Raw genomic sequence first — 12,742 nt, 5'->3', positions numbered from 1 at the left:
TCCACCAAAATTAGCGGTTTCTAAATACTATGTAGTTGACTTGATTGTAGTGTTTTAATTCTTTTAAAAAATGTGTGTGGCACTACAAGCTCTATTCTAACCCACTTTCTAGGGAAAAGCAAGTAGATGCTAGCTTATATCAGCTCAGAGACGCTCTTCAAGGGTTTTTAAACGTGCTGTGCAGAAGGACTGCCTGTACCCATGGACACCGAGCTGTACCATGCCAAAATCAGAGACTAGCCAGAAAATTTGAGTCCTTTTTGTACTTACCAAGTCCTCAGCATTTACTTTTAAGGGAGAGGGGGGAGAATAAATAAATAAAGCATTGTCTTTGTTAAAATCAATTGCACTTCACAGAAATATTTTGGAATATGTAAAATTTCTTGCTACCACTTTTTATTGATAATAGTTCTGTACGGGTACTAATAATGGGAAAACCAGTAATTTTCCAGGTACTGGCTTCAGAAGATCTGATTTCTGATTTTAATTTATTGTTTCTAGCAGTAGGCTGATTAGTTTTGTCATGTTTCATATTCAGAATAATGTTATTAAGCAGATTTCCCAGTTTTTGAGTTGATCACACACAGATGATAAGATGATTTCACTTACTGAGTGTAGCAACATATATAAAAGATAATCTTCCATTTCAAGATTCTAATTTGTGAGTTAGCATCTGTTTTGGACCAAAGAATAGGAATTTGATTTTAAAGCTTTTTCTTGAACAGCTTGTAATAAGAGCTGTTTGTATATTAATTACTTACTGAATTATTATGGATTTTAATGTTTTCATTTACAGGCAGTTTGGGGCTTATTGTAGTGACATCTGTTCATATTTTGATACTTGATGGTATTTAGCAATTCCATTGTAAGGCTATTTTTCCCCCTAGTAATTTACAACCTAATCCTGAAAACAGTAATTTGCTTTTGGTTTCAGCTTAATATAATTCCTGATTCATCTCCACTCCAGATTTTTTTTTAAATAATTATATGTTTTTTCATTTTATAGGGAAAAATCAATATTTCCTTGTGCCTGACACACACTGTTGCCCTTTAACTTCTGTTCAGAGTTGTAGATGGATTTTGTTTAAATTTCATTATTTAGCCCTACTTTTCTTCAGTGTCAGAGGTGGGTGGAAAAGAAGGCCAAGTAAGGCCAGGTTATTACTTTTGTCTTGTATATCCTTACGGTTTTTGTAAAAAAACGGTCCATAGTGAACCTGAAGGGCCTGTGGACTGCCTGGAGAAATCCTTTTATCTCCTTTCCTTAAACAGCCAAGCTGTAAACATAGCCCAGTGGGAATCATTTACTGGAATCTTCTTAATACACTTCATGTGGTCCCGTGTAAATTCACTAATGAGAAACACCCTCACTCAGCATTTGGCTTGTGATTAGAGTCATCTTAAACCTGGCACCCTGTTCCCTATCACTTAAGACTATTGAATAAGACTTTAGAGAAAGTGGTGGGCTCTTAATTTCCTTTTGTAGATGATAGTGGGTCATGTAAGCCCTCTGGGAGGCTGGATTCATTGACAAGCAGGGAAATTTTATAAGGCAGAAGGTAAACGTCGTGAAGTAACTGCTGGTTGACTGACGGGAGTTTATAGTGACTGAAGAATGAGGGGACTCATTGCTTAGACGGTGCTTCGTGTCTGTGAGTGATGTATTTTTACCAAAAAAAAAAAAAAGAATGACCTTTTAATGAGATACAAACCTAAATTCTTCCAGATCCAATGCAAATAGAACTCCTATGAGAGGGAAACGTGAGAACAATAACTAATTGAAAAGTTGAGACTCATTAGTCGTGCATTTGTTTTACCTTATTGTAGGAGAGTCAAAGACAAAAAGACTTGAAAGTGTCTGTATCCTTAAGAGCACAGCGTACGTGAGGATAAATATATACACACAAATAGGAATGTCGTTGCTATTGTAAATTTTAGCTCAAATGATGTGTAAAGTTTCTCTAAAACATGTTTCCTTCTCCTGAGGGTGTATACAGTTTAGTTTATCAAGCCTGTTGCCTAAGACACAGTCCCTAAGATATATATGCCTAACATGGGCATTAATTTATCATTATATCATGTTGTTAATTGCCATTGAGTTGGCTCTTAGGGCTCTGATGCGTGGTGACCGTATGTATGATGGACGGTCCTGCATCATCTTCACGATTGTTGGTATGTTTGAGTCCATTGTTGGTGGCTACTGTGTCAGTCCATCTCACTGAGGGTTTCCCTCCTTTTGCTGACTCGCTATCAAACATAATGTCCTTTTCTAGCGATTGGTCTTTCCTGATGATGTATCCAAAGTAAGCAAGACAAAGTCTTGCCATCCTTGCTTCTAAGAAGCATTCTGGTTACATTTCTTATAAGACTGATTTGGGAGTCTGTGGTATATGCAATAAACTCATTGCCATCAAGTCAATTCCGACTCATAGCGACCCTATAGGACAGAATAGAACTGCCCCATAGGGTTTCCAAGGAGCAGCTGGTGGATTCATACTGCTGACCTTTCAGTTAGCAGCCAAGCTCTTAACCTCTGAACCACCAGGGCTCTGATGTATTCTATAGCAGTAGCAAAATCTGAGCTAATATGAATTTTATCTATTCTGAGTTTCTGCATGGATAAATGATACCTGACTGGCTATTTTCATTTGTCTTTTTTTTTAACATTGCAAACCAAACCTCCCCTCCCCCATAGTCTGTGTTTGAAGAGGACTAAGGAAAATTATGAACCAGTAAAATATGTTATGTTAGACTTGGATGCAGTTGATTTTCAAAGAAAAAACATAGAAGAATGGGAGAGGTAAGAGATGAAGATTTTTAAGTTTAAAAAAAAAATCTCCCCATTTCTCACTAGGAAGGTGCTTTGCAGTTTATGTGATCGGATGCTGGAAAGTTCATCGCCCAGAGGTCTACACATGAAGTCACTGTAAAGGTAAGCAGCCTCTCCTTACTTGGGATCATTATTGTTTCACCTAAAATCTAGTTGAAAAGTAGACCTGCATTTTGCCAAAACCAAACACCTTCTGCTTTAAACTTATTTTTTTCAGGAGGAGGTTGCAGGTCATTCTCCTTGCTGAACTGAAAGGTAGTTGGTAGGGCATGGGAGCCCTGGTGGCGCAGTGATTAAGCACTCGTCAGCTAACCGAAAGTTCGGTGGTTGAACTCACCAGCCGCTCCTCGGGAGAAAATGTGGCAGTCTGCTTCTGCGAAGATTACAACCTTGGAAACCCGGTGGGGCAGTTCTACTCTGTCCTGTAGAGTTGCTATGAGTCGGAATTGACTTGACGGCCACGGGTTGAGTTAATGGTTTGGACAGAACGTAATGAAATCATGATGAGCTGTGTAGTCTTCTGGGTGATGGAGTGGGCTTGTACTAGCCTTGTATGAATGTTGAATACTGAACAATCTGTGGTCAGCTTTTCTGGGTCTTACCACGAAAAGATGCCACATTCTAAAATCAATCTCTCTCGTCGACACTGAGAATTATAATTAACCTGAGAAGTTAATTGTAATTGGACACATGAGTATGGATTTTATTTGGCTCCTGTACCTTAACGCTGTGCTTTATTAGTTTTCTTAATATGATTTGTGTCTGTCTGCAAATTGGTGTGCCAGTTAACCTTGAGACGTATTAGAAAAACTTGCACCTTACCATTTGTAGATCTAATGAGATGATGATAGACAACTAAACGGTTGCAGGTATAACTGGTGTCAAAAGTTGGAGCCCACATCCATAACTAAGGCTGATGTGTACCTATCCCACCTCCCCAAAAAAAGGTCTGTAAAAGTTTCTTTTGGTAGATGGGAGTGGGAGTTTTATTATTATTGTATTTTCTGATTATCTAATGCTTTTCTAGTTAAAAAGAAAAACAAGAAAAAACCATTGAGTTTCTGGTAACTAATTATGTTTATAACTTAAAAACATAAAGATCAATATTTAGGAAGGATTTTGCTTTGCTGTTTTAAGAGAACCAACCATAACTAAAGTGGTAGACTTAAGTTTAATTAAAATAAGAACCTTATTCTTTGAAGTCTTTTTGCTTAAAACCAGAAACGTATGTGAGTTGTTCTAACAAAGTAAGCATGTTGAAGAATTTTGATATTTTGTTTAGATATTTGAAAAGTATCGTTGGTTAATAAAAGTAGTATATTCTACAATGTTAAGTCAAGTTTTGTGTCTGGCTTATTTCACTGAGCCTGTTTTCACGGTTCTTCCACGTTGTAGCCTGTGTCAGTACTGCATTACTTCTTAGGGTTGAATAATATTCCATTGTATGGAGAGACCACATTTTGTTTATTCATTCATCTGTTGGCAGACATTTGGGTTGTTTACATTTGGGGGCTATTGGGAATAGTGCTGCTATGAACATTCCTGTGCATGTTGTTGTATGAGCATATGTTTTCAGTTGTCTTGCGTATGTGTCTGTGGATCCCCGGTGGTACAGTGGTTAAGCACTTGTCTGCTCACTGAAAGGTCGGCAGTTCAAACCCACCAGCGGCTCTGCAGAGAAAGATGTGGCAGTCTGCTTCCGTAAAGATTGACAGCTTTGGAAACTCTATGGGGCAGTTCTACTCTGTCCTATAGGGTTGCTGTGAGTCAGGGTCAACTTGATGGCAGCAACGTTTTTTTGGGGGGAGTGGGGTATGTGCCTAGGAGTGAAATTGCCCAGGCATATCGGAGTTCCACGTCCCACCGTTTGAGGGACTGCCAAACTTTTCCAAGTGGTAGCACTATCTGTTACTGTCTTTTGAAATACAGTTGAACCATCTTCTAAATTTTAGCGAGAAGATGAGGAAGGGGGTCTGTTTCTCATTCAGTGTTTTGACTGGGTATTAATTCAGTACTTGGGTAGAACAGCCCTCAATATAATGGAATTGAGCACACATTAGAGAATTCCTGTTGTGCATGAGGCGTTTGTGTTCGGCCTTGTAACTGTCAGAATTTTTTTGTAGCACTTAACAGCACAGTGTCGTGCGCTTTCTGTACGCCAGTGGTCATTCAGGAGCGTCCTCAGAAGGAGACCCAGGTCCTGCATACCACAGTACCTGCAGTCATCAGTATTTCTGGAATAATCTGTGAAGAACATACTCTTTCTAGCTGCAGTGGGTGTTGTGCTTAAGAAGGTGAGGCTAATCAGTGTTCCCATTGAATTGATATGATTTGAACAACACATGCCCCTTTTGAGTGCCATCCACAGTGGACCATGATAATGGTAAAAGTGATGGTATTTTTCTTAGATCTTGGTGTTACCATGGATGATATGTTCACAGGGAAAGTCCACATGTTGGGGTGTCACAAGTCAGGATGGGAGCTGCACCAGGGTGGTGCAGACAGTTAACACACTCGGCTAACTGGAGGGTTGGCGGTTTGAGTCCACCCAGAAGTGCCACGAAAGAAAGGCCTGGCAATCTACTTCAGAAGACCACCGCCTTGAAAACTATAAAGCACAGTTCTACTCTGACACACATGGGGCGGCCATGAGTTGGAGTTGACTCCACAGCACTTCAGTTAGTAGCCAAGCGCTTAACCGTTCGCATCACCCAAAAACCTGTTGCCGTTGAGTCGATTCCGACTCATAGCAACTATAGGAAACAGTAGCACCGCCCCATAGGGTTTCTGTAAAAATGGCTTCGGGGCAGTGTCTGGCCTCCTCCAGCCCCACAAAGGGGAGGGAGAACCAAGATCAACAGCCCAAGGCGGATTCCTATGACGTGGAGGCCAGACAAGCCTCCTCTCTCCACCATCTCTACCAATTCTGATGCCAGCCGTCCCTCCTACAGCACTCTACTGGGTTCGATAATTCATTGCAGTGGCCTCGCAGAACTCACAGACCATACTCATGATTACAGAGTTTCTTAGGAAAGTAACAGTTACAATTCAGGCTCAGGAACACCCAAGGATACAGTTCTTCCATCAGGACAGCCTCTTCCCAGCTGTGCTCGGAGGCACACCTCTCCCTGGCCCTCAGTGTCTGCCCACAGGGACTCAGTTTTCTCCCTCTGTGGGCCGGGAAGCCCACTGCGCTGTCCCCTGCTGCCTGGTCTCTCCTGCTGGCCTCTTCTTCCTTGGTGGTGGTGGGTTCCTCCCTCTGCTGTGGAATTGGCTCTCTTTTAAGGCAAAACTGACCCATCGCCTCGATAGGCCACGATTACCGTATCACAATCACCTGGGTGGGAGTTACAAGCTCATGGCTAGAAAAGCCACGCACAAAAGTAATTAATTGCATCTCAGTTTCCAGTGAGCGGCTGGTGGATTCAAATGGCTGTACCATTGCCTTCGATGTAATTCCAACTCAAAGTGACCCTTTAGGCAGAGCAGAACTGCCCCATAGGGTTTTCCAAAATTGTAACCTTTAAGGAAGCTGCCTGCCACTTCTTTCTCCTGTGGCGTGGCTGGCGGGTTCGAACCGCTGAACTTTCGGTTGGCAGCTGAGTGCTTAACCACTGCACAACCAAACCCCCCACTCAAAAAAAAAAAAAACCAAACCTGTTGCCGTTGAGTTAATTCCAATTCAGAGCAACCGTATAGGGCAGAGAGAACTGCCCTGTAGGGTTTCCAAGGACAGCTGGTGAATTCGAACAGTCGACCTTTTGGTTAGCAGTCTGAGCTCTTAACCGCTGCACCACTAGGGCTCCTTAATTGAAATCACTGTGCTTGAAAGAAAGCCTTGGAAGGAAGATCGGCATAAAACTACATAGCATGTGGCATGCGGACACATGTGACAGAGTAGAACTGCTCTATCGGGTTTCCTTGGCTGTAATCTTTATGGGAGCAGGCTGCCACATCTTTCTCCCGTGGAGCAGCTGTTGGATTCAAACCAACAGCCTTTCGGTTAGCAGCCAAGTACTTAACCACCAGGGCTCCTTAAAAACACCTATAGACCATACGTAAATGAATGAATGTGGCAGAATGTCAGTAAAACTTGATTTATGGACATTGGAATCTGAATTTCATATAATTTTCATGGACCATGAAATCATACTCTTCCTTTTGTTTTGCTTTCAACCATTAAAAATGTATAAATCATTCTCAGCTCTCAAGCAGCAGGATTTGGCCCACGGGCACCAGTTTGCTGACCCTGACCTAGAGGATCACAACTGTTTTATTTCCACGTTTTGCCGCTGTGGCCTTTTGAGTTGGAGGCTGCCCGGGGCTCCAAGCCTGGAGAGGTCCACAGTGTGGTTAAGTCACAGCCCAGGTTGTGGTTACTTCACAGAGGCGTTGCAAATGTTCCAGCAGCCACAGCTTTTCCACAGGCCATCTGAGGGCCTTTCTGTGGTGTAACTCAGAGGGGCCCTGGACCTGTGCCCCCGCCCTAAGTCAACGGTTCTTGCCCTGGAGCAATTCCCTCTTCCCCCCAGGGGACATTTGACTGTGTCTGAGAACATTTTGGAGTCCTGGTGTCCCAGTGGTTAAGAGCTTGGCTGCTAACCCAAAGGTTAGCAGTTCAAAGCCACCAGCCACTCCTTGGAAACTCTATGGGGCAGTTCTACTCTGTCCTGTAGGGTCACTATGAGTCAGAATCGACTGGAGAGCAATGAGTTTGATTTTTATGATGTTAATGAGGCAGGATTAGAGGCAGTTACATTAATGAGGCAGGACTGAATCCACAGGATTAGGTTGTATCTTGAGTCAATCTCTTTTGAGATGGAAAAGAGAGAAGTAAGCAGAGAGGAGGGGGACCTCATACCACCAAGAAACAAGAGCCAGGAGAACATCATGTTGTGGGATCATCACCACTGGTCTTTTCCTAATTATTCCACCCACAGGAACGGGCACTCTGAGCCCCTCAGCAATCACACCCTTGTGCGTTAATGAGTAACTGGCTGGGGCCTCGTCCAGGCGCAGAAGGGACCCTTTCTGAGAAGCGCTCACCAGGGAGGCCTTTCTAATTCCCTGAAGAGTGCCATTCTTCTTCTATCACAAGACCCTGGCCTCCTGACCCTGCGGCCTCATTTCCTCCTTAGGAGCTCTGAGTCGCTCTCATGCTGATTATTTCTGAAGGCACTGCCAAGTTTTCATTACATTTTAATGACTATGGAAATAGTGCCTATTTCTAGTAGAACACTTGGAAGCTACAGAAAGGAACACGTACATACCCAGAGCTGTAAGCATCATCCCACATCTAGAGATGGGCGCGTGAACATTTTGGAGGGTCCCTTCTGCGCACGCTCGCGTGTGTGTGTGTGTGTACCAAACAAAATTTAGCATCATGCACCTTCCATCTTGAAACCTTTTTTTTTTTGTACATACCACTATCTCAGGCATTTTTTCCCGTCGTGGAACAGTCTTACTGACTGCGTTGTGTTCCACTGGTTTAGTCTCATATTTTAAATGGCAGTGCTTCCGCCTGGCATTTGAACTCTGATAAGAAAAAAAAAAGTATTTCCTTAACTATATTTACAAGCAGGTTGCCAAGCCTTTCTTCCTTTTGGTTAGCAGCTGAGCGCTTAACTGTTTGTGCCACCCCGGGACCTTAGACCATTTGACTCCAAATAAATAAATACGGCCGTAAAATTGGTCAAACTCTTTTCCCTTTTTGGAAATTTTTTCTGGTTGTAAATAATACACATATGTTGTTGTCGTTAGGTGCTGTCGAGTTGAATCTACCTAGTGACAGAGGTGAACTGCTGCATAGGGTTTCCTAGGTTGTAATCTTTAAGGGAGCAGATCATCAGGTCTTTCTCCTGCAGAGCCTGTGGGTGGGTGGCTTTGAACTGTCTAGTCTTTCGGGTAACAACAGTCAAGCGTTTAACTATTGCGCCACCAGGACGGAACTAGTTGATATTTCCATGTATTCCCCGCCCTCCCAGTGTTTCCTGTGTATGTTCGGGACGGACTATAAGCGCACGTCTGCCTTCTGTTTTGTTTTGTTGTGGGTTTTTTTTTCCTCTCCCATTTGGGATGCTACCCTAAGCGTCTTCCCATTACACAGCTTCGAAAGTTTTCTCTTCCACCTTAAGATGACATAGGGTTTCGTGTCAGGCAGCAGAACCTTAAATCCTGGCTGCCCCGGAATTTAACTGGGTTATCTTTTCTGAGCCTGCATTTCCAAACCTATAAAGTCTTGCTAGCAAGAGCAGTGGCCGTGTTCGTTTCTCAGAGTTACGACCATTAAGTGACGTCAATCATATAGAGCATATAGCAGTATGCCTCATACCTGGAACCCAAGCCCTGTAGTACATTGTACTCTAAAACCATTTGAACTCCCCCCGTGCATTTGAACTGTGGTGTTGGCAAAGAATATTGAATGTACTACGAACTGACAGAAAAAATGAACAAATCAATCTTGGGAGAAATACAGCCAGAGTGCTCCTTAGAAGCCAGGCTGGGAGACCTCGGCTCTCTCGCCTTGGACGTGTCATCAGGAAAGACCAATCGCTGGAGAAGGATGTCGTGCTTGGTAAATTGGAGGGCCAGCAAAAATGAGGGAAGCCCTCCGTGAGATGCGTTGGCATGGTGGCCACAACAAAGGACTCAAACATGGAGGTGATGCCGGACTGGGCAGCGTTTCTTTCCGTGATACGTAAGGTCGCCATGAATAGGAGCCGACTCGACAGCAGTGAACGGAACAGCATGTCTTTACTGTAATTTGTTAAATCATTCTGTCATCAAACAGTAACACATTTCAAGAGCTAATACTGGCTTAATATTAGCAGGAAGAAAGGTGCAAAATGATTTTAAAAAATCCCCAAAGTAGGTGGTCCTCAAACAGATTTTAGAAACGTGCTTTTTGATTGAATATGTAAATGTTAAAAAACATTCGTCTTCAGTAGCTGCTGACTGTGAAATAGAAGTAAACTCAGTTCACGTCTTAATAGAGAAAAGCGTTATGGACAGAGACTATGGGGGAGGGAGGAGCTGTTCCATCTGAGCCAGCTAAGGGCATGCCCACTCCATGAAGAAACGCAGAGAGAAGAGTACCTCTTGTGATCAGCTCGTTTGGAGCCGGCCTTCCAGGTGCTGTGGTGCACAACCCGGAGTCTGCGTGAAGACAAGTCCCCAACACCTGAGTCTCTTCCAGATGCTTACTGTAAGCAGTGGATCCTTCCAGCACAAACGCCGACAAGCTCATAGCAGAAAAGAGGCAAACATTGTTACACCCCTTAAGAGACAAGGGACTGCTTTCAAAAATCTTCTTATTTTTTTTGACTTTTTATTTTATCCCATACAAAAATTTATACATACATTGTTATGTGACTCTAATTGCTGTCCCCGTACTGTGACAGCACACTCCTCCTTTCCACCCCTGATTCCCCATGTCCATTCAACCAGCTCATAACCCTCTCTACCTTCTCATCTCACCTCTGGACAGGAGCTCCCCATTTAGACTCATGTATCTACTTCAGCTAAGAAACATACTTTTCACGAGATCATTTTACGTCCCATAGTCCAGTCAAATCTTTGTCTGAAGAGTTGGCCTTGAGAATGGTTTTAGTTTTCGGCTAATAGAGAGTCTTGCGGCCATGTCTTCCGGGGTTCCTCTAATCTCAGTCAGACCATTAAGTCTGGTCTTCTTACTAGAATTTGAGTTCTGCACCCCACGTTTCTCCTGCTCCATCCAGGACTCTCTGTTGTATTCCCTGTCAGGGCGGTCATTGGTGTTAGTCGGGTACCATCTAGTTCTTCTGGTGCTTTCAAAAACCTTAAAAGGTCTTTTGGTAATGGGGTGTGTTATTAAACAAGAACTCTTTCCCTCAAAGGATGCCAGAGCTAGGTTGTATTTTCCTCCCTAAATTGGGAAGCAGAGCGCTCCCTTTAATAAATGTGCACTTAGCAGTTTACTGTTTCAAAACTCGGCTCTCCTCCTGTTTGGTGGTGATGATGGTGGTGGTGATGGTGGTGGTAGATGCCGTTGAGTCAGTTTTGTCTCATGGTGACCGTAAGTGATGGAGTGGAACTGCTCCATAGGGTTTTCTAGGCTGTAATCTTCAAGGAAACAGCTTGCCAGGCCTTTCTCATGTGGGACCGCTGGGTGGGTTCAAACCATCCACCTTTGGCTTAGCAGCTGAGTGCTTAACAGCCACACCACCAGGGCTCCTTCTTCCTGTTGGTAAGAGACATCTTCACCCTGTCTGTTGGCTCCCAGTACAAACTCTCAAGTACCCTTGCGACTCTATCTTGTAAGATAATTAAATAGCCGCTAAGATGTTTGTTGATTTTGGATAGAAAGCGTTCCTCTGGCTTCCCAGAGAACGATACCCTATAATACTACAGGTGTGTACTAAATAAAATGAAACTCTTAGCCAACATTTTGTGAAGGCAAATGTGAATTGGTAGGAGCTTTTGTGGCTTTGAAATTAAATCGTAAAAGGAAGAAATACTAAATCATTTTCACTTCAGCTGCTGGATGGCTGTAATCCCAAATTGTCATTTATATAGAAATCCTCATCTTTCTTGAGGAAACTACAGAAATGCCATCAGCCGGCACTAATTTTCTCTTCTCCTTGGTTGAACAGCACAATGAGAGACTGTTCGGGCTGTAACTCCTCAGTGGAAGGGCTGGTGGGGGAAGGCAGGGCTGGCAGGAAAGGCGGGTGTTTCCTTTTTGTGCAGTCACAACTCCATAGACCCCAGATCAGCCTCAGTGAGGTTGTCTCTTGTCACAACTGGGGCAGGAAAGAAAATAAACACAGTTACACTAATTAAAGCCCCCTTTTCCCCTGCTGCTCGGCGCCAAGGAAGATCTGTCAGTGCCGCGAGGGCACCCCTTTATTCTAGAAAAGGAGAGAGTGGAAGGCATCTACCGGCCCTCTCAGAACTCAGGGGCTGGGAGCGCAGATCTCCCCAGCACCCACTCAGAAGTGCACACATCTGCTCGTGGGTCTTTCTTCTGCTGGCTGAAGGTGCTGCCTACGTGTCCGAAATCGCGGATTCAGTGTTCTGAGGAAGCGAGGCCTGTGTCGGGCTCTGGCGGGGTATGTGTTCCCAGGCTCAGCCGTGAGGCCTCTCAGGTAGCTCTGGGGGTGGGGAGGGGTTCAGAGTGGCTGAATGAGAGAAAGAGCTAACGTGGACTGGGTATTGAGTCTGCGCCCAGCATTGCCGTGAGGACTTACGTAAAAAAAAAAAAGGCATTTCATCCTTACAGCCTCCTGCTCATACCAGCCCACTTGCCGTCAAGTTGACTTTGACCTTGCGACCCTGTGCATGTCAGAGTAGAACTGTTCCCCGTAGGGTTTTCAGTGGCTAGTTTTTTGGAAGTAGATCGTCAGGCCTGCTTTCAGAGGTGCCTCCAGGTGGACTCAAACTGCCAACCTTCTGGGTTAGCAGCACAGTGCGCTAACCGTTTGCACCACCCAGGGACCCCAGACGCATTCCTCAGACCCAACAGTTGTTGCTGGTTGTTGAGTCAATTCCAACTCATAGAAGAACCCCATGTGTGTCAGAATAGAACTGTGCTCCATAGGGTTTTTAGGGAAGGATTTTTCAGAAGTAGATTGCCAGACCTTTATTCCAGCATGCCTCTGGGTACACGTGAACCTCCAACCTTTAGGTTAGCAGCTAAGCGCATTAACCGTTTGCACCCCACAAATTCCGGACCCAGAGGCCCCCATAATTCTCACCCCCTTCCTCAAGTTTTCGCTGGCCTTCTAGGTGCCAGAAGTCGTAGGTGCGCTAATGCAGTGCATTTTGATGGGAAGTAACAAGCGATATGGTTTCTCTCTGCCTCTCGTGCGGCTTCATCTCCCCCAAGGGGGTGTGTGTGTGTTTAAGCTAATTATAAAATTTTAATATAATTAT

At 44.0% G+C, this 12,742-nt stretch overlaps 1 protein-coding gene across 4 annotated transcripts in view; it reads left to right on the top strand.

The window, feature by feature from the left end:
* TBL1X (transducin beta like 1 X-linked) overlaps window positions 1-12,742 on the top strand; it is a 226,795-nt gene that overhangs the window by 140,223 nt on the left and 73,830 nt on the right. For 2 of the 4 annotated variants that reach the window (XM_023739421.1, XM_023739422.1), the window contains exon 3: window positions 2,855-2,932. The gene's annotated coding sequence lies outside the window, so the exon portion shown is untranslated. The other 2 variants (XM_023739423.1, XM_004385180.2) reach the window with 2 other exon arrangements.

The sequence above is a fragment of the Trichechus manatus genome, unplaced genomic scaffold (assembly GCF_000243295.1).
Source record: "Trichechus manatus latirostris isolate Lorelei unplaced genomic scaffold, TriManLat1.0 scaffold00134, whole genome shotgun sequence".
Classification (NCBI taxonomy): Eukaryota; Metazoa; Chordata; class Mammalia; order Sirenia; family Trichechidae; genus Trichechus; species Trichechus manatus.
The sequence above is the reverse complement of the archived record's forward strand: the minus strand, read 5'-3'. Positions and strand labels throughout refer to the sequence as shown.